Source organism: Choristoneura fumiferana, chromosome 16, assembly GCF_025370935.1.
Source record: "Choristoneura fumiferana chromosome 16, NRCan_CFum_1, whole genome shotgun sequence".
In the NCBI taxonomy this organism is placed as follows: Eukaryota; Metazoa; Arthropoda; class Insecta; order Lepidoptera; family Tortricidae; genus Choristoneura; species Choristoneura fumiferana.
This window is the reverse complement of record NC_133487.1, coordinates 5273717-5300778: the sequence shown is the minus strand read 5'-3', so window position 1 is coordinate 5300778 and position 27062 is coordinate 5273717. Positions and strand designations below refer to the sequence as shown.

Sequence of the window (27062 nt, the reverse complement as noted above, 5' to 3'; positions counted from 1 at the left end):
ATTACTTATTCTTATCAGTGATCGGATAATCGGATGCATATTTACCTAAAGTTTGTTTTTAGCTCAAAAAGTATGAAAGCGGCTTCTTAATATAATTTATTTGAAGAAAAAATTCCAGGATCCCGATTTTGCGTAGGTAACTAATCGGATGCATATACTGCCGTGTCGCGGCTAACGGTCCTAACGTACCTAACTATTTCGTATTATACTTTTAACATTAAGATAGGTAAATCTCAAATATGCACAAGTTCCTATAGTCAAAACACTGAATTTTGCGATCCCAGAATCGCAGGAATTTTTCGATAGCAAAGTGCATTCCATATTAACCAATACCTAAACTTTACGTAAATATGGATCCGATTATTCGATCACTGGTAATAATACAACACTGGCGACGAAACTAGAGGTCCCGGGTTTGAATACCAGTATTTAGGGGTCGATATTTGTGTGATCAAGTATGTTTGTACTCGATTCATGGACATCATATAATGTACGTACATATTTAAGTAGGTACTTACTTACTAATCGGTACCTACTGCACCCATAGTGTTCAATTAAATAAAAAATAAAAAACATTTTTAATACAAGCTTTTTTGTCACCCAAACTACATTTGCATACCAAATTTCAAGTCGATTCCATTAACCGTTGAAGAGTTCTGCCCTGTGGAGACGATCCTGGCTGGACTGCCACGATGTCACTACCAGATTATTGTATTGTCACGCAATTTACATAAGTATACCAAATTTGAAGTCAATCATTTTACACAAATAGATCCAGTGTAAAGTAAGCTTATGTTATGGTGACCAGGCATCGGATATGGAAATATAAATAAATAAAATACTTAGATACATTTACATACCTACTTAAATCAGTTAATACTTATATAGCTTGACATGGAGCTTACGAATATAATAACTTAGAAAAGTAAAAAGATGAATAAAAAAATACGCCTGATAACAATGACTAAGCAATAAGTTAAAATTGCTTAGCTTGTTTATTGCTATGCAATTTTTGTAATAAGCGGTTGAATAAATTTGTCAATTTTGACCTTTTGACACACTAGTATTTTCTTTACACACTAGTAAATCCAGGTCCTTTAAAGTATTAAAAAAAGTAAACTAAATTTATAAATTTTAAACCGTCTAACATTTCGTAGCATGGTGGAGGAACTGCATGAACACGCATATTTTGCATAAGCTTAGCTATCGTAAGTTCGCGGGTGAGCAAGGAAATTCTTTTAGTTCATTGATATGGACCTCCGCAAAGTGGCGCCTGATTCAATAAATTATTTACATAGCTTCTTCGAATAAACTTAAAAGTGTAATAAAAAATTAAAAAACTGTTTATTTTTAAAAGTCGCTGAACTAATGTTGTTCAGTTTGAGGAGTATGATCTATGTTTTAATTATTTGCTCATATTATAGGCCACACCCGGTATAAAGCTTTAATTTATATGCATTATCATTAGGTACTAATGACTCATTCGCAATAGACATGGTAGCAGGATGTCATCTATTGGACATTTACTTTTAGTTGCAACTGAATTTCGCCTTAAGTAATTGCTGTAAACAAAGTCTACTTTGATATTCAATCGTGTAGATTTTTGTAGCTAGACAGACAAAATAAAATAAAGCGCTACATTCTAGCCAAAAAAGAATTCGTAGTCTCACAAAGAAATTTCGAGACAGTCCATTTTGGTTCTCTGTTACACTTGCCTTGAAAACTTAGGCGGCGAGATAGTTAATTAGGTACCTACTACGAGTACTATAAAATTTCTAATTTAATTTACTGTAAATATTTAATTCTAAAAGAAAAAGATTCGAGTTAGGTGTTGGCGACAGACAACTTTTTTTTAGCTTTTTATTCTTCTTTACTGTTTTTTTATAATGTTTGGTTCAAAGTTTCATCTTACAGACTGGCCAAAACCAAAAAGGTTATTTCTGGTAAATTGTATACGTTTTTAACCGACTTCAAAAAAGTAGGAGGTTCTATGTTGTTTGTATTTTTTTATGTATGTTCACCGATTACTCAGTCAATTGTGGACCGATTTTCTAAATTCTTTTTTTATTCGAAAGAGTACTTTTTTGAGGTGGTCCCATTGTCACCAAGTCAAGATCTGATGATGGGATCCTAGGAAAATCGAGGGCAAACCTCAAATTTTTTAGGCACACCTATGGCGATTCTGGCATTTTTAGCATAATAAGCATTTACATTCAGAAAGTATTATTTGGTAAACTGGATCTGATGAAGAAGACCTAATGCTCGCTCGTCTATAAACGAGATAAGCGACTAAGAAGAAGCTTTAAGTTAATGATTCTTTCGAACTGATCTGATGCTGACGCCGGAAGGTAGGCAACGGAACTCAACTGTTATAAAACAACGTAACTGTTTGGGCTTAATGGAATCGTTGTGAGATGTAATACTAACTACGCTACTAACTAGGCTACGAATCACTAAAAAGTGAGAAATAAAGAAAATTTTTAACAAAAAAGTAAAACCGACTCCAAAAAAATAAAAAAAAAAACTGATAATGGAACCGAACTACAAAACCCTTGAAATTATTTTTCTAGGCTATATTTTTTATGCTGAGGACCTGGGTTCGATTCCCAGCGCTGGTCTCTTTTGCTGGTTTTTCTGTGCATCCATGTCTCAGTTTGTATTTTCGATATGGTTTTACGGGATGACTGTAAAAGTAACAAATTTGGAGCTGAAACAAAAAAAAATACAAAAAGACTCCAAAAACCAATCTTAATTTAATTTATTTGAATAATCGAAATTGTGTTTAATGTATTTAGTGTTATGGAATTATTTATAAATCTACTAACATAGTTGTAAGATTTAATATTACGAACCATTTTATGGAAATGTGTTTGAAATAAATTGATTATTATTATTATTATTTAGTGTTTAATATGTATTTGCATATGTATCTATTTAACTAATGTTTATCCACTGCCTAGTACAGTCAAGGGCAAAGATATCGATACGGCCAAAGTTACAAAAATATGTATACATGACTTTATGCTCAGGAAAACTAACAAATGGCTTAGAAAGCAAAGTAAAGTCGCCGACATTCGTAGACGGATAGCGAAGCTCAAGTGGCAATGGGCGGGTCATATTGCCCGAAAAACCGATTCGTGATGTAAAGTTGTTCTGGATTGGAGACCATGGGAACAGAAAAGACCAGTGGGCAGACCGCAAATGAGATGGAAAGATGACATCATAAGGGTGGCGGGTAGCAACTGGACTCTAACTGCCCAAAATAGATCGGAGTGGAAGAGGTTGAAGGAGGCCTACGCCAAAAATTTGGTAGAAGAAGGCTGAGAAGAAGAAGAAGAAGAAGATACATATTTTTGCAACTTTGGCCGTGTCGATATCTTTGCCCTTGACTGTACAGATGTAGTAAATATAATATTTTTCCATCGTATTTTGCGGGTAAGTTCGTATTTACTCGCTTTCTCAATTAGCTTAGTAAACTTCCAGTTGAGAAAGAAAGATAAATACGAACTTTCCCGACAAAATACGATGGCAAAATATTATTCACTTGACATAGCACTTGGCTTGGCAGGTGGTAGGACCTTGTGCAAGGTCCGCCCGGATTGCTACCACCATCTTGCTCGCTAATCCTGCCGTGAAGCAGCAGTGCTTGCACTGTTGTGTTTCGGCGTGGAGAGTAAGACAGCCGGTGAAATTACTGGCACTTGAGGTATCCCATCTTAGGCCTCTAGGTTGGCAACGCATCTGCAATACCCCTGGTGTTGCAGATGTTTATGGGCGGTGGTGATCTCTTACCATCAGGAGACTTTTTTTTGAGAGAGATTTGCCATCCAGTCGAATAAAAAAAAAACAGGTTTTGCTTTCTCTGGGATTCGGTCAATTGTCTCGTGATATTTATTTCATCATGGCTTAACGGATTTACATGAAACTTAGCGTACAGATAGAAAAAGTTTAGAAGCCAGACCTAGTACTTAATATCCCGGTAATACATTTTCAAGCAATATTTTAGAACTACCTAGCTGACGAAAGCAACCAAGGGATTGTTTTGTATGACAGTCGTACTGTTGGAGTAGCGGCATCAAAGTGGCATCTCCTAAAAGGTCGTCTTAGATTACTTCTCAATACTGTTACAAGTTAAGGCCGCGTCTCGTATATTCAATACCAAAGTTATTTATTTCATCATTGCACTTTGTACAATCAAAATAGGTCTAAGTACAACCCTGTTTAAGGGCATAGCAATATTAGCAACATGTATTAGTATTGAAATATATTGCAGTTCAACACTTTACTCACTTAACTGAAGAAAAAAAACAACAGAAAAAAAGACAAGGTAAGGCAAAAGGAGGGAGGTACCCTAACTCGATTTACCGAAATATCTCCTATCGAAAGTACATAATAATTGGGGTTATTTTTTATGTAATGAGGCATATTTTCCTTGGCTCGTTTTAATCGTCTTTGTTTAGTAAACTTTATTAATGTTATGGAGATAGAAGTAAATCAAAGTGACATTCATTTAATGGCCTCTTCGATTGCAACGCAACTATGTTTCGCATAGTTGTAAAATTAAATGTATATGGGGCAATCACTTCGGTCGTTGAGTCATTAATGTACATATTCACACATCCCGAAGTAAAATGAAATAACTGGCATTTACTTTAATTTTACTTTGAACTTTGTGCAAATGTATTAAGTTATTAATTTCAAAGCATGCGTATTTATGGTTATATCTTTTTGCGCATCTGAAAAATCGGTTCGAATTAGTCACATTCATTTATGGGATTGTGAGTGATTATGTTTAAAACGTATGTAGGTAAAGAAAAACTAATCTTAAAACCAACGTCTGGGTATTCTTTATATTTATATGTAGGTATACACACTGTAGAGTTTTGTAAGCGAAATCTAGTGGGTACAAATAGATATAGTGGATAATGTATTTGCATCGGTTAAAGTCGAATCTCAACCGGAATACAACGGCATCTGAAATGTCAATCAATTATTGTATTAAATGAGTGGCATTTTCATAGTCAAATGTCAAAACGGCTGTACGTTGGGTGCTGAAGCTGAGAGAGCACGATAAATACGAACTTTTCAGATAAAATACGATGAAAAACCATTATAAAATAAATAAAAATATATTATGGAATGCTTCGGATTTTGAAATGGTATCAAACTTGGAACAATGACCGGCTTGGATAGGGATGTGACTGAAGTTGACGATTGGCAGACAATACTTTTTTGCGCCCAATTTCCTATTTCATAACGAAATCTTTTGTTCCAGATTTGAATTGAAGCGGTTCGGGTGTGCATAATCGTTTTTATCGGCCAACCGTTTCGCTATCAACCCACTGGCCGCTACCACTGTGATTTAAACAAAACTAAGATAACAATTCATACATTAAAACCTCTATTGCATCCAGATAAAGTTAGATTTCGGTTGATTTGATATAACTTTATAGATTTTTATTTTATTTCTATACCCACACTGTGACTTATCTAACCATTTTCCATATCCTGTGATATCGTATCTAATTGACGAAGAAGCGGTGTTTCAGATGTGAGTTTCCGTTTTTTGAGAGTTTAAAGCGACAAATTACTTTTTAAAAACGTACGCTCGACTAATGGACAGGCCATCTGTTCAAAATTCAAAAAGCAGAAACAAATTGCTACCCGGTTTTTTCTTTTCTTTTATTGTTTATGAAATGACGTTTTAAAAGCTTGCATATTTAGCCAACAGTTTCAAAAGTGAAAACTATTTTAAAACTAATTGGATTATGCATAATAAAATTAATATAATTGAATAGATTCATATTCGTAATCATTATTGTGTTTCACGAAATTAAATCGTGTTTTTTTTTAAATATTTTTGCACAGTTGTCATTTTAAGGTTATTACCACGCCTAAAAATCCCCTATTACACCGATCCCTTATAACTCCGTGTTGGCTGTTCAGAGGTTACCAACTTAAATGAAAAAAAAAAATACGTTAATCCCTAGAGAATAAAAAGGAGCTTTAGTCCCGATATGCAAAGACTAAAGTAAAATTTTAAGAGCATGAGAAGTGACAAAGACGATTATGTATGATATGGCCGTTGGGGCCGAAAAGGTCTCGAATGGAGACCGCGGATCAGGAAGCTCAGCGTAGGATGTCCACAAACGAGATGGATGGACGATCTGCGCGGCTACTACGAAATTCGAAAATCAAAGTTCGTGTCGCGCCGTCCTTCTCACTCTTGTATTAAATTATAATAAGCGTTAGCGGGACGGCAAGATACGAAGTTCGATTTTTGCTCTTTGTAGTAGGTACTCGTATAAGGCCAGGTTAAAGCCGCGGGTTGACGGTGGATGCAGGCCATATTTAACCGAAGCAACTGGGGGTGTATGGGGTATCTAGCAGTAGATGTCTTACGGCTGATAATTATGATGATGAGGTTATCCAGAAAAACGATATGTAGGACTTTTAGGTGAATAATTTGAAGTTTTTTGAATCGTTTTTTTTTAAATTTCATAACCGTTGAATCGATTTTTTTTTCGGTTTACTATGCAATCAAATCGTTAAAAAAATTGCCCATGTGTCAACAATAGAAAAAAAAAACATTGGACACAAGGAGCGTTTTCTGCTAAGAAACAAAACCTGGTCCTGAACGTAAAAAAATTACTACTCAAGATTATAATTCTAACTAATATAATTGCAATTAAACAAAAAAAGTTAATGTTTAAATAAAAACGTTTATAACTAAAGCAAACTTCTAGTGCATTTGAAACACAATCGCGTTGTAAAGTCAGTTCATATCGTTTATTGGTCGCTAGGCGTTGATGGCCGATAAATGCGGCGCCGCGCTATTACAGGGTACTTAGCTGTACGTTGAAAAACAGAGCGGTTGGAACCTTGCCGCTCTAGTTACTTTGTATGGGATGTTCCAATGAAAACATTAACATTAAAGGTTTTTTCATTCAAAAAGTATTTACATAATAATTATATTCGATGATTTTAAATCGATAATCAGGTACCCATTTCTCTTATTGGTATCGGTCAAGGTTGAAGTCGCAAATAAGAGTATGGACCCATGGAAATATTATTGAACATTTAAATCACAGTGGCGTGAGTTTACAGCTTTTTTAAGTTGTTATTGAACCCATCCGTGTACAAATAATGCAACATACAGTGACATTCATTAAATGAATCGATTCTACTGGCACAACTGAGCTACTTCTGTTCTGCAACTTTTTAAAAACACAACTAGTATTTTTTTTTTTCAAACATATTAAAAGTAATTTTCAATTAATGTTTTACAATACTAAATTGACAGAACATTCACGAATGAGATGTCAAATGTTAAATTATTTAAGGGCCAATTACCAAGGAACTTTTGCCCTCGTGCCATGAGACAGCGATAGATAACACCGCCATGTCCGATACATTTGACAATGTTACAAAATAAAAATATGTTTGTAATGCGAGTAAATGGAATAGAATTTTGCATTTCAGCCAGAGATACCTATTAGGTATACACCATTTGAAAAAGTAAGTGCAAAAGAACTTTCATACTTAAATCTTCAGCGCACGTAGCCACGACATCAATGGCTTGCCTGATTTCAGATTTTTTTAATGATTTACCGCGATATGAAAAATAAACTATTTAGGTATATCAAAGATCAAAGGTGTAATTTTTAATAAAAACATTTTATGCATGTAATATTCAATGGTGCGTGCGAAGTTCCCAATCCGCACTGGACCCGCGTGGGAACTATGGCCCAAGCCCTCTTGTTCTGAGAGGAGGCCTGTGCCCAGCAGTGGGACGTATATAGGCTGGGATGATGATGATGATGATGTAATATTAGTGAGACTTAACAGCATCGACAATTATAAGTATTGCTTATGTATTTTGAAACGTCTTCGAAAAAGAAGTGGGCTTCTTTGTCTGATGTTATTTATTTTTAAGTGTTTAATACATTAGTCAATTTATTAGTTTCATACCTAGATAAAACTACGACCGTACAAAAAGCTGCAACAAATTACCAATATTTTGAAGGGTGGGCGGACGAATTAACTTAACATAATACACTTAAGTTAGGTACTAAATCACATTACTTGAAGTAGCCTCCTCAGGCAAGGTCCCGAAGATGCTGGCAGCGTTTGCTCTTTGAATAGCTAAGCTAATTCTTCGTCCGAGGAAGCTGCCAGTTCTTTGGTCTCCTGTGACATTTACTAACCTTTTAGGTGTTTCTTTAAAAAGCTTTAAAGCGATAGGACCCCACGGACCAAGGGTCTCATTACTGAATGGGACAAAGTCGTATTCGGTGCCTAGACTCCTATATTTGTTCATTTAGTTACTTAATGTTGATTGCAGTTATAGTTTTAAATTACAATAAAAGCGGTCGCACACTGTCCGATTTGAAACCGTAAAAATACGGTACAGAGTAGTCGTATTTAATAATAATAATAATAAACGATATTTATTCAATAGTTTGTTTACAAGCTATGTATACAATCAAACTATTTAGAAGTACAAACTAAGTATTACTTAAAAGAGAAAACTAAGGGGAAACTATATGGGGAGAAGGAAGGGAAAGCGATTTGTATGATAGTTTATACACTAAGTGGAACTGATTTCTACCACCCAATTTCACCACACAAATATTTTTTAGGAATTCGGATCGGATGTAGAAACTGCTCTAAAGATAGAATTTCTCATTATCTCATTATTCCATTAATATTAAAATTTCTTACCTTTTCACGTCTAAAATATAACTATAAACGAATTCTACGCGGACGGAGTCGCGGGCAACAGCTGGTAAGTAATATAATTAAAAAATAATGTGAATTTTGTGTGGCAAGCGCCGTACGAGTACTAACCCCTAAATGGGTACTTTAAGAGATGTCGGCGGGCCGTGGGCGCCGCCGCAGCCATTCTGGTCCAATCATCTTCCTTTGTTTGTCCATCGTCTCCCCATAGTCGCTATTGTCCGTCTTGAGAAAAACTAGGCCGTACCATGAGTTCACATCTGGGTGTCACTTGCGAGTTATCACTCTCACGCTATGGTTTTTATACTCTTTCTCTTGAGATATACTATTTTAAAAAAAGCTAAATAATAATAAATAAATATCAATGGGACACCTGACACCAATTTACCTAGTCCTAAACTAATCAAAGCTTGTACTATGGCTACGAGGCAACGGATAAACATACTTATATAATAGATAAATAGATACTTAAATACATATTAAACATCTAAGACCCGAGAACAAACATTCGTATTATACATACAAATATCGCCCCGACCGGGAATCGAACCTGAGACCTCAAGCTTCGTAGTCAGGTTCTCTAACCACTCGGCCATCTGGTTGTCAGCTAATTGCAACATTATAATTGTGTGAGCATCCTTCACTTTAGCATTCGTAAGTTAAGTTTTCAGAAAAAGATGCAGTTCCACTTTACACTAGTATTATCAATTGGGTAGTTTTTGGGGTAAAATAAAGGGCCCGTGATGCCACGCCGTACTAAAAAGTGTCACACGTTGTGATGTCACGCATTATGATGGAATATGTCATACTCGGTCGATAAAGCAGTTATACTGAGCAAGTACCTAAAAACAGACCTAAGGTTGGACAACCTATTCATTCCGCGACCGGACTGTACATCAGAAAAGGTGACAAATTGAACTGCTTTTACTCATCAGGACAAAACATAAAACCGCCAAAAACGAATGCTGAAAATATTGAACAAAACACTAAACTTAAAACTAGTTAAAACGTACCTTAACGTAACTTAACGTGCGTAACGTGATAAGAGTACCAGGAATTTCTCTGAAAACTACCTACAACTCCGGGGTGCCCTGTAATTTAGGTTCAGGCTGTCTTTTATCGTCGTTTTTGCAAGAAAATATACCTAAGTTAGAATTTAGATCAGTTCGAAAAAGTATTTTGTTCGGTCGATCGACCCCGGGGGTTAGTGAACCTGACTACAAAGCTTGAGGTCCTGGGTTCGGTTCCCGGTCGAGGCAGATATTTGTATAAAAATGTTTGTTCTCATGTCTTATGGTATTTAACAATGGGTATGTATCTATCTAATTACTTAAGTAGTATGAACAGTTTGCGACTCTGGGAAACAGAATATAGTTTTGACGACCGGATAGCCAAGTCGTTAGAGAACCTGACTATGAAGCTTGAGGTCCCAGGTTCGATTTCCGGTCGGGGCAGATATTTCTATGAATAATACGAATGTTTATTCTCGAGTCCTGGACGTTTAATATATATTTAAGCATGAATTTATCAATATAAGTATGTTTATCCGTTCACTAGTACCCATGGCACAAGCTTTGCTTAGTTTGCACGTTTGTGACTAGGTTCTCCAGGCATTTTACATAAATAGTTAAAAAGAAATTCCTCTACTACTTAGCAAATATCAGTAACATATTGAAATAAATTGAGATTTACATGAAACCCTTTCAAGCCTATTATGTTTTGAGGCAATTAGATAAGTCGGAATAAGTTAATTTAGTCATTATAATTTTTTCATAAATTGCTCATTGCGCTGGACAGACATTATGAAGTGAGTCAAAAATGAGAACTACCATTGTTTGTTGTTATGGGCATAAAGAAGTATTACAATGAACTATTTTTTTATAACTAAGTATAAACTTATTAAAGTATTAGCTTTTATGACACGTTGTTTAAATTAAAATAACTACAGGCCGATTCACAAAAAAATGGTTTCAACCACCACTAAACCAAAAAGAGACTCAAAGTGGTCCCTAGAACATAATTATGACAACTAAATGACTCTCACTTTGCCAGTATTTCACAATAATTATTTTAAAGTAAAAACCTTTCCTTTATTTTTTAGTGAAGTAAAAATTTATTACCTATATAAAATGGCCTTGCCTTGTATTTTGCGTACTATTTGTAGGATTTTCTATCAGCGTCGTGGTAAAAAGGGGTTGGACAAATACATTGTCAGGGCAGTTATTTGGGCGATAAGGACATATCAGGTCAAATGAGATCCCACAATTTTTACCGAGTAACCAATGTTTTCAGAAAAGGCGATCAATTTATTGATAACGTTTTAATATAAATTGCTTTTTCGTATTAAATTTGAAAGTACGTGCAAATTAAAGGAAAAAGTTACGAATGAAAGATTAAGGGTCCGTAAGAAGTGAGCTAAAATCTTTTAACTGTAGCCCTTAACTTTAACGGCAAAAATATGTTATTAAATAATAATGTATGGTGATCCTCCTATTTTTTTTTATAAATTGATATTTAAAATGTCTTAACCGTTATTTAAATTATTTTGCCGTATACTTTGGAAACAATATAGTCAAAGTTTGAACGAATATTTAAATCTATTAAGAAAAAACGTTATACCAAATCCGAGGTAGGTATTTGAAGAAAATAAATAAAAAAGAACTAGTCTTTTACGTAGCAAACGAATTAAAAACCTTACCAAAATTGAATATCACATAATTTTGATTTGTCAAATTGAAGTGCAAAGTGTATTAGTGCGAACGCCGCCCACCGGGCGATGGGCGGCGCCAGCCCCTATATAAGGCTTGGGCGGTGGGAGCACAACACTTGTTGCCTTCTGTTCGTGGTCGACGTTCAAGCTACCCAACCAACATACTCAGGTAAGTCCATTGCTTTTCCGAAAAAGTGACCAGCCTGTATGTACGAAAAATCTGTGCCAGTTTTTTGGTGACGATCAAGTCTGATAAAAAAAGTTTCACGAAGTTTAAGTTCCTAAGTGATTTACGAAAGTATTTTGTAGCGTGGTTTAATTTACAAAAAAAGTTTTATCATTTAGCTTTATAAAGAAGAGTTGGAGGGTAACTGTGATAACGTTTCTGTTAAGTTCATTAAAGTATTTGAACTTAAAAACTTTTTGATAAAGAATAAAATATCCGTGAAATTCATTGATACGAAAAGGTTTCTGTTGTTTTTCGTCGTAGCGCAAGTTTTTTAACTAGGTAAGAATTCAATTATTAACAAATTAAATATAAGTCTGTAATTCTGTTGTCTAGACCTACGATGTTTTAAATAATTACGCTTTTTAGATATAACGAACATTTTTATAAGAAACTATTACAGCTTTAAAATACAACATAGGTAGGTAGTACATCAACATAAAGTTCCCCTGAAACCTTAAAAGTATTTTATAAAACTAACTAAAAAAGGTTTTTTTTCCATCATTAAAGTGGTTTTACGTATCCCTTAATATAGAAATGATCCCAACTTTATGCTGCCAACTTATACCGAGTTCGCCAACTGCTCTCATTAATGCTCGTACTTATCGTCCAAGTTTATACGCTAACAGTAACTTAAAACCTTTATTAAACACCAGAATAAAAATATAAGTGCTTCAATTATTTTGATTTGTTGAAATAATTTTATAGAACCGACGTAAAATAGCCGTAGCTTGGTGAGAAATATTTAAACACTATAAAAAAGGTATCTAAGATTTGTATCATTGAAACTCAAATTGAGTCACTTATACTTCATTTTGTAGATAATTAAGGAAAATATGCTAAACCCAGATATAAAAAAGAATTTATTTATCAATTCCAATATACAGTGGCAACAAGTTCATTTGTAATTATTCGATACAATAATTTATTCCGATTAATTCTAATTCATGGAAACATTAACTTCCTTATTCATTCTATTTAATATACTGTACCAAAGCTTTTATTCTAACTATTAGACACACTAATCTAATTCAAATAACCTTTTTTTTAAACAACTAAACTCATTTATTAAATCTAATATAATCTAATAAAATTTACTTCCTAACGCAACCAGAGTTACATATAAATCGACACAGAAACTTAACCCAATCGAACAATAAATTCGGTTAAAATTACATACATAATGCTGTGTGTGAATACGGTACGGCGTGGTTCATTTGTGAATTACGCCGCAATCAAACCAAAATTACAATTAGTTGAGCAGCTTATCCCAAAATACTCGGTGAGACAGGCTTTTGCGACGGGATGAGGAATACCAGACAGCCAGACTATCTTATTTAGGCTTTAGTCTAATATTTTATTTGGTTTAGGTACTATAACCAAAACATTTTTTTACAAGTATTGCATTTGGCCAAAGGTATTTTATTCTGAAACTGTCCGTTCAGGACTTTTATAAAACTCACCTATCTAACCTACGGGGATAGGTACCAATGGTTTTGAAAAAAATCCTGAACAGTTCATAGTTTCAAAATAAAATTCATATGGCCAAATTAAACATAAAGTTTTTGGTGAAATGAATAGATGCCATTTTTTTATTTTTTTGTATTAACAAACATGTTCCCAATTTTAGCCACTGTTCCTCGGAATAACAGCCATCGAAATAAAACAATCTTTCTCGTTTATAGTCATATAATGTAACCGTTTCTAGTAATATTTATTACAATGGTGTAGCGTTATTTCCCGAATGCATGATACCCAAAATATTATTTTTTGTACTAATATAGAGGATATATTATATAGAGAGAATCAATAATGATCTATATTTTAATAATCTAATTCTTTAATAGCTTGTAGGTATGAATTAAAATCTGTAAATTTAATCGTTTTAATCCATGACTACTGTGTAATTGACATAAGTACCATAATTTTGTATATATTATATTTTTTTGTATGAAATATAAATCAAATTGTTATTGTGTGCCCTTACAAGGCATTATAGACTGACCTTATTTTATGTACGAGTATATGATTTAAGTATACAACAAATACATGAAATAAATATTGTATCAAATTTGTTAATTTGTATAGGCGGTTATAATTTTTAATTTCAAACTTTGGGGTTTCCCCAAAGTGACCCAGTACTAAAGTGATAACAAGGATTAGAACTTAATAAGTAATTAATATTCTACGCTTTAGTCCCCTATCATAACTCTCTAAACTGAGGTACAGTCATTAGCACCAATATCTATCTATCTTTTTGCTTATGACTGTACATACATATAGGCACTTAACTTAGGTTAAGGCCACACATGCGGTAGCAGATTAGCAGCAAGCGCTTCGATATCTAGCTGCTCAGATGACTTACCGACATAATATATTACTGAAAGAACGTACGGTGATCTGAGGCCGTATTGTCTAACGTTTCGATCGTAATCAAATGACAGATTTCGCATACCTACTAAAACTGTCATTTGATTGGGAAGGTTTCACCGGAAGACCAGCGCTGACTCCATCCGAGGAGTCTGCATTTATGCTGAGGCGGGACCATTTCGGGCACATAGTTTTACTTTTCCTTTTTCGTTTGTATAGTGATATTTTGTCTTAAATGTTTATTTTTTCATTTTCATTGCGAACGTCAGAAGCGTTTTCAGAAAAAGTTGTTGAAATTACTTTTTTTATAGATTTGGATGAAATTTCGTTTTCCTACTCAGAATCAGGAGCACTTTCGATTGTAATAGGAGAAAAAAGTGTCCCAAGGTTTTTTATTACATTACGTTACCGTTTTCATACACGTTTTTGTGGCGGTAGTGTAAACACAAAATTATATGAAAAACCGGGGACACTTTTTTTTCCTATTACAATCGAAAGTGCTCCTGATTCTGAGTAGGAAAACGAAATTTCATACAAATCTTAAAAAAAGTCATTACAACAACTTTTTCTGAAAATGCCCAGAAACGTTAGATAATACGGCCTTTGAAGGCACTGACCAACAAAGCATGTCTATAGAAGAATGCTATGCGCTTTGAGATAAATTTACTCGTATTACCTCTGTTACCCATTAATTGCCACGTGCTAATGTAGCGTGCAAATGAGCAGTGCACTGTTTACTAAAGAAAGTGAATATGCACAGCAGTGTGAGGAAAAAAACCGGCCAAGAGCATGTCGGACACGCTCGAGATAAAGTTCCGTAGCCATTACGAAAAAAATAAGTAATATTTTTCTAAGGATTTCGTATTTTATACGGAATCTTCCAAGTTTAGATATATTTTATACCTTAGGCTGCTATTTACTCTTAAACTACTAATAGTTCTCAAGCAAACTTAGCCGTTATAGTTTTCCTTGAAAGTTTGATATACTTACTACCATCCGGAATTTTTTCAAATGTTTCCACCCACCGGTTTAGATTTTAAAGGGGGGGGGGGGAGACGCTCGATTTTTTTTGAATTTTTTATTGTACCATTTTGTCGGCATAGTTTACATATATATCTGTGCGAAACTATACCTAAGGGTTCCGTTTTTTCCATTTTGGCTCCGGAACCCTAAAAATGGTTAAAAGCACCGAGGCTTCTGCGCAAAATTGAAAGCAAGCAAAGAACGGGTTTATATTCCTTTGTATTCCTATAAAAAAATACTCTTTTTCTTCGAAATTCTATGTCAATCGGAAGTAAATACTCCGGAACTTCATATTTTATGGTTGCAGAAAACTATAGCCCTAACTCTGTATTAATTTCAACATGGTAAAGAGAGCCTCTACAGACAACGAAGTGAGTTTACAGGGGTTTTTTATTCCCTTTTTGAGGCACTGAACCCTATCAAGACTAGTATTCGTGTAGTGAGATCCTTGAACAGATTTGTTCAGCTAACAGTTTCTTTGATTTTTTAAATCATAACTTTTATTTCTTCAATGTTGTAATTGGAACAAAAGAATTTACACATTATGATCATAAAAACATTATTTGGTCTACTTTATGAGTAGGTACATTAAATATGTCATATTTAATTTAATTATGTATTAGATATTATTATGTAAACACATTCAACTAATGCTCTGTCGTGTATAAAATGTTAAGTCGACAAATTATTATTCCTTAACATTCTTCAAATTAACAACCGTAAAACAGAACAAGTCGAATAGGAACGGCAGAAGCGTACGCAAGTAAGTTATACAAAAATTATGAAGACGGTATTTGAAATGAGACCCCTTTCATGCCTTTAATGCCTCGTTTACATTTTAACTTGCCGTAAAGTTCAAAGCAGTTGTCCAAATGTGACAATTACCTGACGGAAATTGTGAGCTGAAATTATGATGCGATTTGACATTTTTTGGGCGCTTCATGCTCTCGGTTCTTATAGGTAAAGTAAAAAATATAATGTGAGCAATTTATCTCACGTAAGAATGAAGATTGATCTCTTAAATCACATTGTTTATTCGAGGTAAAAACAAAGTTTATTAACGACCGTTTAATTTAGTAATTTTTGAAAATACAAACTGAAATATAGATGCACAGAAAAACCAGAAAAATAAGACCATCACTGGGAATCAAACCAAGTATGTTTTAAGAAAAAAAAACACAGGTTAAGCTTTACCTGAAATTTGAAATTAGAATTCACCAATTAATAAACCGGTAAACAAGGTTGAATTGACCTTTAACTATACATGTCAACTTTGACTTTATATGTATGGTTTACCATTAACTAGTCAAAGAAGTACAAAGAAACTAGAGATAAAAATACCAACAAGTATTACTTTATGCGACATTATCTTAATAGAAACGACGACGAAGATGAAATTACAAGAGATCTGTAATTAGTGACTTCTGAGCCTTTGTAGATATGGTATGCTATTATAAGGTAAACCGTCCTTCCTTGAGGTATTTGTCAGATATTTTCCCCACATTCCACAGGCTCCTAGCACAAAAGGGCAACTAAGAAAACGTTTACCCTGTTCTGTTCTTACTTTACACGATCTGTCCTAGGGCTTAATTTGAGACAAAAACTGATTTTGCGAACGACGTATTTTAAATTTGAATTCCAATTGAGATCTCACAGTTTGAAACGTGATACGCACTTGGTTCTCTTATTTGGACGTAAATGAAAAAGCCTCTTAGTTCTAAGTGGCAGACGCACCGACGTATGAACTAAAGCAGTCTTAATCTTAATCTCCACGTTCAGCACTTAATTTGCATTACATTTGAATTTCCGGTGTCTTAATCCCTCGATTATTTCATTTTGTTTTATCCTAGCAACCAGATTTAACAACATACTGACATTTAAATTATTGTCCTCGATACCTACACATTATCCAATTAAAAATGAACATGAAATAAAAAAAAACATGCGTAAGTACTCATATTTACACTTGTAAGTAGTTGTAAGTTGGTACGTACTTTAGTGTTAGAAATTTCCTATGCACATGCGTTATTTTTTCTGAGAGCTTATTTTTAAGTGATATAGAATTATGATTTTGTTATTCAATTGCTTGTGCTTAACTGCCCTCGTTGGAATGCGGGCTCTTTTAGGTCCATCTTGATAAAATATACATTTTTTTACGTTATAGTAGGTAGGTATTCCGAATTGTTGTTTTGTAAGAAAGAACTATCAGTATAATCTCAGATAACTAAATATTTTAATTTTAATAAAATTTATTAAAATTATACAGTTTCAACACTTACATTACCTTATAAACTAAAGATAAATCTAACACTAAACTAAATTAAACAAAAATACAAATTAAAACAAAATTAAAATGTAAAACGTCAATAAAGTAATTTCATAATTTACATTTAATACTTATGGTTTTGTTAGTAAACACACTTTGAACATCACTCAAACTACACTTTTACTATTATACTTTTTGCAAGTGGCCAGTGTTAATCCAAATTAGTTTGTGACGAAACCTGTGACAGCGGACCTGCACAGATAAGACAATCATAGACAGGATACGTGCATGAAGTTGACATCCGCTGGCACGCTGCGTGCAACACGTGTGATGACGTTCGCGAATATTCCAACTAACAAGCTTAATTTAAGTTATGATATTTTGTGACGTATTTAAGGTGGCCTAAATGGTTTTGAAGCGATAGAGATTGTAAAATCCACTAGCATTTTTTTTTCTTTTTAAGCGTGTAGTTCTAAAAATCTAGTTTCCTAAATTATTCTAATTAGTTCTTCAGTTAGATCATCAGAAAATGACGTACCTGTGACGTCACGGGCCTCCTCTCTCAAACTTTGACGCACTTCATCTTCACTTCTCGTCCTGGACTTAGGTATAATAAACACAATAAAACTACACTTTAAAAAAAAGTACGTATCTACTTAGTAATAAGTATTAAATAAATATACTGAAATAAAGCAAAATTTTTTTTGACAGCCTATCTAATTCCGTCCAAACACTTTTGTTTGTTACAACTAGGTATACATCACGCATCACGCGGTTTATATTAATATTCTCTCTCCTCGTAAGTTATATTCCAAGGTCTCAAGGAACTGAACAAAGAATGTGTTACGTTTTCGATGTTATTACGGACATGTTACGAGTAGCATTTTGTTCTGATTATGAAGTCATGTTCGCATCATAAATAACATTATATTGGTTTTTCGTTCTCGCACTTACACTTGGTGTTAGTACATAATAACTTGACAGATTGGCGGACGAACCGACAAACAGACAGTGGAGGTTTATTAATCTGTCATCTCCCAGGATAATAGGATCAAAGGAATTTTGGCACAAATTTGTGCCTCTGGGAGAGGACAGGTTAATAGGATCCTGTTTGTTTGGTATCGTTTGGGTATGAAATGAAGCCCTAAAAAGCCTAAATAAATTCGCAATTTAAAATAATTGAACTGCAACTACTATTGGATTATTTTACTAATTTAATAAAATACGATGGAAAAATACTTTTCTTTTTCCTTTCGGCTAATATTTTTTTACCCAGAAACCGGGGTAAGTAGGTACATTTAGTCGGCAACTAAGTCAAATACTGCCTCTTTCTTCGGACTAATTTTCTTTTGTTAACCTTTGTTGGCTTTGTAACTTTATCGAAAAGTTAATACAATTGAAAACTTGAGCAAATTGAAACCATTGAACTCCCTACTTATATATGTGTATTTGTGGAAGTAAAAAATCATCCTTACCCACCCTAGTAAAGTAGAATAATATTACTTATTCTAAAAAAAAACAGTTATAAAAAAGTAGCGTCCATATTTAATTTCTACAATATATTATACCGTCGTACCCCAACAATAATATTTATATTTTCTTCTTACGTGAACGCAAGTAACATCGTACGACTAATCTCTTCACACAATAATTCCATTTCGCCGCGTTTTTTCTGCGATAAAAAATATTGTAATTTTCATACGTCGAAAGGATATATTATTACAATTTACCTAAAGACGTCTCCGTTCCTTGTCATTTTAGCTGTATCTCAATCATTTCGTCAATTCGAATTTCCTTCGGCTTTTACGTGTTAAAATTTGAGGAAGAAGAGCATTATTTGAATTAATCATTCATGATACGTTTGAGTATATAGATATTTACCTACCTACAGGAGAGTAAGGTAACTCATTGACTGTCGACATCGCAAAACCTGAACCACTGAAGCTAGGTACTTGAAACTGCAAATATATTCATTTAGAATCATATAAGTGCACTAAGAAGGGATTAAATTAAGTCACTAATTTAAAAATTGAGTGTCACTGCTATGATTTTTCACTACGGAAAAATATTAGTGTCAATTGTCAAGAACTGGAATTATAAGAAAAAAAAACCTTATTAGGCGTTAGGAGGAGACTTTGCCAAACAAATAATAAAACATGGTAGGTACTGCAAACATATTAATCAATATTTCTGATACAAATATCAGTTTCATTAATGCTACTGACTACATACGATACAACTGGAAAAACACTAAAATTATTTAAAAAAAAATGTTTCGTATGGAGATAAAGTCTTCTTGTGTTTATTCACTTGTATATCGTATTATAAACTAGCTGTTGCCCGCGGCTTCGCTCGCGTTAAATTTGGGGTAACAATTAACATACATTTACTTTCTGCGATCCTTTTTTTCGTGTTTTGATTGATTTTTTGGAGGATTTCATGGAAATATAAATACAGTAAGACGTTGTTTTAGACAGATGGTGCACATTTTGGAATTCAAAAATCAACCTCTATACGTAATAATTCATTCATAATTCGTACCAACTCTGAAACCCTGTTTCGCTGAAACGTTAAAGTACTACGCGTTTCTTTTGCCGGCGACTTCCTACACAATATAGGATATAGGATTGTATCTCGAGAAATTGTAAAGTCCCCGCGGGACATGAATTACTGTTATGATCTATTTTAGTATTCTTAATTGTCGATGAGAGACATATTTTAGCTTTCTATTGGTAATAGAATTATTTAAATCAACTCAGTAGTTTCAGAGATTATCCCCAACAAACAAAGAAACAAACAAAGTTCAGATATCTTCCATTCCATGGGATTTTCTAAAAATCTTTCCGTAGTGCACCTCTCTATAACTTTAGGAACATCTATGCCAATTTCATGTCTCTAGCACCAGTAGTTTTGGCTATGCGTTGTCTGTCAGTCAGCCAGTCAGGTACTGTTCAGGTAGAGTTAGGTATACAATTATAAATAAATCAACCCTGAAGTTGAATTCACTTTTTGCTATCCCGCGGGAGTTTTACGTTTTCCCGGAGAAAAGTAGCGTATGCCAATCAGGGATAATGTAGCTCCCAATTGGTAAATATCTTTTTAAATCAACCCCAATGATGAATTTACTTATGTATTTCGATCTTGCGGGAATTTGGCATTCTTCTGTAGAAAAGCAGCCTATGTCAATCAGAGATACTGCAGATTACTATTAGTGAAAGAATTTTTAAAATCAGCTCCGAATTTGGATTGTCTTACTTACTTCTATGTACCTATCCTGCGGGAATTTTGCATTTTCCCAAAGAAGAGTAATCTATACCAATCAGCAATTAGTGTAGCTTTATTTTAGTAGAAGAATTTTTATAATCAGCTCTGAAGTTGAATTCAGTTTTTTCTATCCCATGGGAATTTTGGATTTTCCGAAAAAAAAGTGGCCTATGTCAATCGAGGATAGTCATATCATATGAAAGAATTTTTAAAAGCAGTGCCAAAGTTGAATTTACTTATTTCTATCCCGCGGGAATTTTTCATTTTCACGGAAAAACGTACCTATCCTATGTCAATCAGGAATACTGTAGCTTACTTTTGTTGAAAGAACTTTTAAAATCAGACCCGAAGTTGAATTCACTTATTTCTATCCCGCGGGAATTTTGCATTTTCCCGAAGAAGAGTAGTCTAAACTAATGAGGAATAGTGTAGCTTTCTATTGATGTAAGAATTTTTAAAATCATCCCCGAAGTTGCATTCAGTTTTTTCTATCCCATGGGAATTTTGTAATTTCCCGAAGAAAAAGTAGCCTTTGTCATTTGGGGATAGTCATATCACATAAGAATTTTTTAAATCAGCTCCGTAATTGAATTAATTTATTTCTATCCCGCGGGAATTTTGCATTATCCCGGATAAAAAGTAACCTATGTCAATCAAGGATAGTGTAGCTTACTAACGGTGAAAGAATTTTTAAAATCGGCTCAATAGTTTCAGAGATTCGACTACAAACAAAGAAGCGAAAAAAGTTTAGATATTTCCCTATCCCGTGGGAATTTCGAAAAATCCTTTCTTAGTGAGCGTCTACATCTATTAAGGAACATATATTCCAAATTTCAAGTTTCTAGCCCCAGTGGTTTGGGCTGTGCGTTGATCTATAAGTCAGTCAGTCAGTCAGTCAGTCAGTCAGTCAGTCAGTCAGTTTCTTCTTTTATATATATAGATTAGTAGCCGTAATGTGTGGGTTATGTTATAGTACATTTTTTTATCTACATCTAGACGAGCATAGAAGTGAACACCCAAGTGTGTACAAAAAATTAAAGTCGAACACTCACACTTTCACTTATTGACCTCAGTTCTGATCCAAGGGTCTAACTGAATCATTTTGACCCCTTTCAATTTGAATACCTTTCGCATAGCTCACAATTCACATGCCTCTGGGACTGTATTTCCAATATTTCGAAGGTACGCGTTGATTTACCTGCTCCGTGAGGTTTTCACTAGCGGATTACTATGGGGATTTACAATTTTGGAATCACCTGGTACCGGGAAATATAACTTTTTCAGATTTTTTTTACTGTTGTTTTCACTGTTTTTTTTATGGATCACTGCTTGTTTATGCATATATATGCATAACATTATCGAAAGGAAATTTTTTTTTATGATGAAATTCAAGATTGGACAGACAAATAAATACTAGCATGTGACGTCACACGCAAGTAGCGCCATATTTGCTGCAGAAAAGCATTTTAGAAAAAGACAGTTTTTTTTCATCTTTAATAATTAAACTTTTATTCGGTTAATTTTTTTCCTCGCTTAACATTGTTCGCAGGTGTATTTATATTTTTTTCAAAACAGTACGTTTGTAGGATATGTTGAATTCAGGAGTTTTCAAATAAATGCCGTATTATTTATATGACCAATCATATCTAATATTATACACTAGCTGTGGCCCGTGACTTCGTCTGCGAAGAATTCGTTTATCGCTGTCATACAATTATATTATATGCCAGGAATGAAAATTATCCTATGTCCTGAACCCAGGAAATAAACTATCTCGTATTTCATCTAAATCATTTGGTTCAGAAGTTAAGCATGATAGAGTAACAAACAACTTTACAGACTTTTCCATTTATAATATTGCTAGGATGAATGTAAAAATTAGAGTTTTTTTTTATTGTACTAGCACGTAGTGATTTTTGAAAGCTTTTATTTAACTTGCAATGTTTGAATGTATATGCGGGTCAAATCTTGCAACCGAATTTTGACCCGCTCCCTTTGAATAACAATGCAAGTACTTAAACAAAAAGTAGAGGCAGCAAAAAAGGGTTGTATTCAAAATGAAACTTAAACATACATATTCCTATGTACACAATTTATTGCCTTTGAATTGTTAAATTTTCTTCATTTGACTTTTCAACTCTAGTAATTTCCCGTATCACAATCACTCTGTCAGGTGTATTACAGTAACAACTACATAATAACAAAGCCAGCTCAAGGGAATAAAACTAATATTTGTTTCCTCTGTAATTTCCTTTTAAAAATATACGAGTATTTTGTGATGGATCCCATTTCTTTGTACATTAATTTGTGCAAATATACTACACAGTCTATTCGCCAAAGAGTTGATAAGTATTATGATATCGTCTCGAAAAAGCGACTGTCGCTTAATTATCGCAAACTGTATAATAGGCGTAGCATTACTGCGCGGACAGAGTTGCCCAGGCACCAGGCATTCAGGTCTTGTCAAACGCGTTCTCTGGCGAGCGAGCGGGTGCGGCGGCTATATAGCTATTTCGTTCTAGAATCGCCTCCGAGTATGTCTTGTGTATTCGCGTGTTGTTTTCTGTTTTAAATTTTAATAATTATTTAAAATTATTGTTTTCTAATCGCCTAATCGTCTGCTCAGTATAGCGATTCAGTAGTTGTTCATTACTTTCTTTTCGTAATCGAAAAGTGCGCCATTCACAAGAAAAAATAATAGGAGCTGTTAATTTCTGGCTGACAGGCTATTCATGCATTTTTCTTACTTTAATACCAGGAATTGTTTCTAATTGGGTTTTGGAAGCGTCTATTTCATTAATATTCGAAAGTACTAAGTAAAAACATTTTTCTATAAAATTGAATTTATATCGTGAATACGTAACGTTAAAACCAACGTATGCTTATATCCACATCCAGTTTTAAAAATCCGTTAAGCCTGTGCGTGATATTTTATCTCCCATTTAAAAGAGTTCGATAACCTTTGCATGAAAAGCAGGATGACCAACAGATTTTAGGATATCTTAATGGCTATATGACAGTCATTTTTCCGCAATCAATTAATGTCAAAGGCAATGTTTACTAACTTCAAACTTATTTGTGAAGAAGTCGGCTTCTTTTGGCACTGGCTTTGAATATGTTATAATAATGACCAAGCTATAAATACGTTTCCTGATACCAACGCTCCATCAACTATTATCATTATAATTTAAGTATCCAACTGCCGTAGTTTTTCATACAGAGTACCTATTTGAGAGAATCCCAGCCAAGACCAGAAACAAACAGAAAGAAAGAAGGAATGAAAACTATTTATTAATTCTTCTTCTTCTTAAATTTAAGAGCCATGCTCTTGTCGATGGAGTAATCGCCACTCCGCACGGTCTTTGGCCAGCTGTTTGACTTCCTGATACGACAAGACACCCACCCTTTCCTTCACCTGGTTAAAATAGGTCTAACTTGGTCTTCCCCTACCCTCGTTTTCCTTCTATTTTGCCTTCCAGTAGGTTAAGAAAGAAATTGTCGTGTCGTATCAAGTGTCCTATCATATTTCCCCTTCGGCAATTTGGATTTGGATTTATTAATTACAAAGTTTTTATTTAAAGGAGATAGAGACAAATTGTAACGAAATGTTCTCAACTCAGCATGATGTCGGCCTTGCAGCCGACACTGGTCTTCCATTGGAACAGCAGGGCACTACAAATTATCTCGAAACGATACAGGCAGTAGATACGAGTATACCCTGCTGTACATAAATCTCCTCCAAGGTTCACCACGCCGCGACGTGCGGTTTGGTGCTACGTAGTCAGCGGAATCTGGTAGTCATTACCAGATCATTCGTGCACGCGGTCGCCACTCTAGAATCTTCAGGCCCAAAAAGCCATCAATTTTACAAACAATGTGCCACCCAATACCACTTACGATGTGAAATTTCCCAAACTATGCCGGTAACTTCAGTTCTTCTACTGACCTTTGTAGTTCTGTTTCGGTCTCGTGAAGATACTTCAACTAAAGCTCTTTTCATTGTTCTTTGGTTAACCTTTAACCTTCTTACGAGGCCCACTGCAAAAGCATCTAACTTCTCAATGCATCGGTCTATACAGTGTAAAGATGTAGTACCGCATCGGCGAATGCCTAAGGTCATTCCCTCGAATTTGATATCCCAAGAAAACAGAATAAAGGGCACGTGAAAAGATTCCTCAGAGGCCATTGTGGATAAATAGTGTATATAAATAGTGAAGTTATCGCGCCCTATGTGCACATAAAGCGGGCTTACTCCTAGTTTTAATGTTAATTACGGACACATTTCTTTTTAAGGGCGCGAAAGGGATTTTTGGTTACAGTCACGCTGTGTTGTTAACGTTTTAGTGTTTATTTTAAGGTTTACTTTGGAGAAGTGTTAATAGAGCTGTAAAGGTGACCCTTTTTCCTTTTTAATGTAGCAATACATTTTTATGGAAAACACTGCTACACACTAAATATTATGATAACTTTGCGCAGATGCAATATTGTGATCAATGATAACCTCATTGGTCCTGATATATCAAGTATACTTAATGCTCCTATCTATCCATGATGAGTATTTTGTTCATTAAAACATAGTAGGTATCTATCTATCTATCTAACGCGATCGTCATATTTTTGCACGAAATATCTATGTGACAATTGGTTTAAGTTTACGGATAGTGCATTATTGCTTCCGTTTTGCAAACCGGGCTTAAGTATGTAGGTATAACTAGAGAAAAATTTGCAATAACCCGTTTTCGTTTCGTTTTTCATAACTTAAATCATAAACGCTTTCACAAAAACATTGTTTTCTGTATGTAAACAAATTGCAAAACATTAATCGCATTGTGTCGAAATTTGGAACATATATCAATGAGTAAACATTTTAATTCCGCCCAAAACAACGAACATAAAATTTGGCGGGATTAAAAAATTCAATCATTCAAGAGAATGAAATTAAAAACATTTTTTGTGGTCGTAGCCCATTCGATAAATTGAAGGTTTGGAAGATACTCGTAGTACTTTTGTTTCTTTAGTACTTAATTCGAGCTAGCTTTGGTCCTTGAATTACATTAAATAGTAATATTGAACATAGACGGATAGATCTAGAAATATTCTGACGAAACACGAGTAGATAGCAGTGTAAAAATGTGTGGGTAGGGTACCTTCTATGTAAATGGGTCCTCCCTTTTATACAGTTACTTGTCGTCAATTTGGTACATCACGAAATAGAAAGCTTAGTATGCATCAGATACTGGCTGATACACACTACGTTCTTTAAGGTTCGTAGAATAAACATCTCCATTTAAAAGACTGTCTTTTAGTATTACGTTCCATTCAAGTGCTTTTTCCAATTTGTACCGCAATAAAACGAAATAATATTTTCGTTCGTGCATTTTTGGAGTTTTCACGTTAAATATCGTTAGTCCTAAGCGTTTGCTTTTATTATAATCGAGTCGCGAGACAAAATGTACCGACATTTCAAGTAAACAGCTTTACACATTACCAGGCTTTATAACGTGTTTATATTATCTCGTTTATATGGTAAAGGGTTTGCGAGAATGTAATCCGAGTAGCAGTACATTACGGGACTTCAATGTTACACCACATCACACGTAATTCAGTGGAGCCGCAATCTATGACTACCGGGATGAATTTACCTGTACTATGAAAACAACGGCGGCAAGTGAAGAGTAATATAGTTGAAAGTCTTAGAGAGTAAGTGAACTGTTTTGCATACATGATTTCTCACGTCACTCTTGTTGTGTCAGTCAGTTGTCGGAATTTGCTACTACTGCTACTGACATGTTTAACGTAGCATTCTTGTTCATGAAGGTAAATATGAATTTCTTTGGTTATATTATAATTTAAATACAGTTGTCGCGAGTGTGGTCAGGGATCCTATCCCGGATCGGCCTTTTTAGTCACGAGCGCAAGTGTCGTCGTGATGCTCCTTGAATCATCTGTAAAAGATGACAAGGCCTATTCTTGGCCTATTTTTGTCGCTGTTTTATACTCGTTTTGGTAAGGTTTAACTACAGCAAAATATTTATAGGCCTCTCAGGTGCATTACTATGCTTTTCCGATCTTTGGCTCCATTCATTCATAAACCAACACCAACACCACATAGAATAGCTAAAATTTTCACTGAGTCCGTCCCTTTCTTACCGACCCAACAGGATAGAGAGAAACTGAGAACAGCAAGTTGCTTAGCCAGTTCTTGTAAGAAATTAGTTTGTGTAAGTAATTGATTTAAGGGTTCTTGTCCAGAATTTGAATACTGCTTGAGGAAATGCAAGTTTCGGTAATCGTTACTAATCGTTACTTGTCTAAATTTTGTCTTGTCTAGTGTGTTGTGTTGTTACTGTCTATACGAGCATAGTTTTAGAAGTTGATGCTTGTAAGGACCTCTTGAACCTAATTAGAAATCTACCTCGAATATCATAGGTAATGAAAGCGCAATATGGAATATTCGGGTCCAT

The 27062-nt window shown here is 34.4% G+C and overlaps 1 protein-coding gene across 3 annotated transcripts in view; it reads left to right on the top strand.

Annotated features, from left to right (window-relative positions):
• The first annotated feature begins 11558 nt into the window (after window positions 1-11558).
• Window positions 11559-27062, top strand: part of Dh31 (diuretic hormone class 2) — a 94811-nt gene continuing 79307 nt past the window's right edge. For all 3 annotated transcript variants that reach the window (XM_074099120.1, XM_074099121.1, XM_074099118.1), the window contains exon 1: window positions 11559-11618. The gene's annotated coding sequence lies outside the window, so the exon portion shown is untranslated. The remainder of the gene's footprint in view (window positions 11619-27062) is intronic.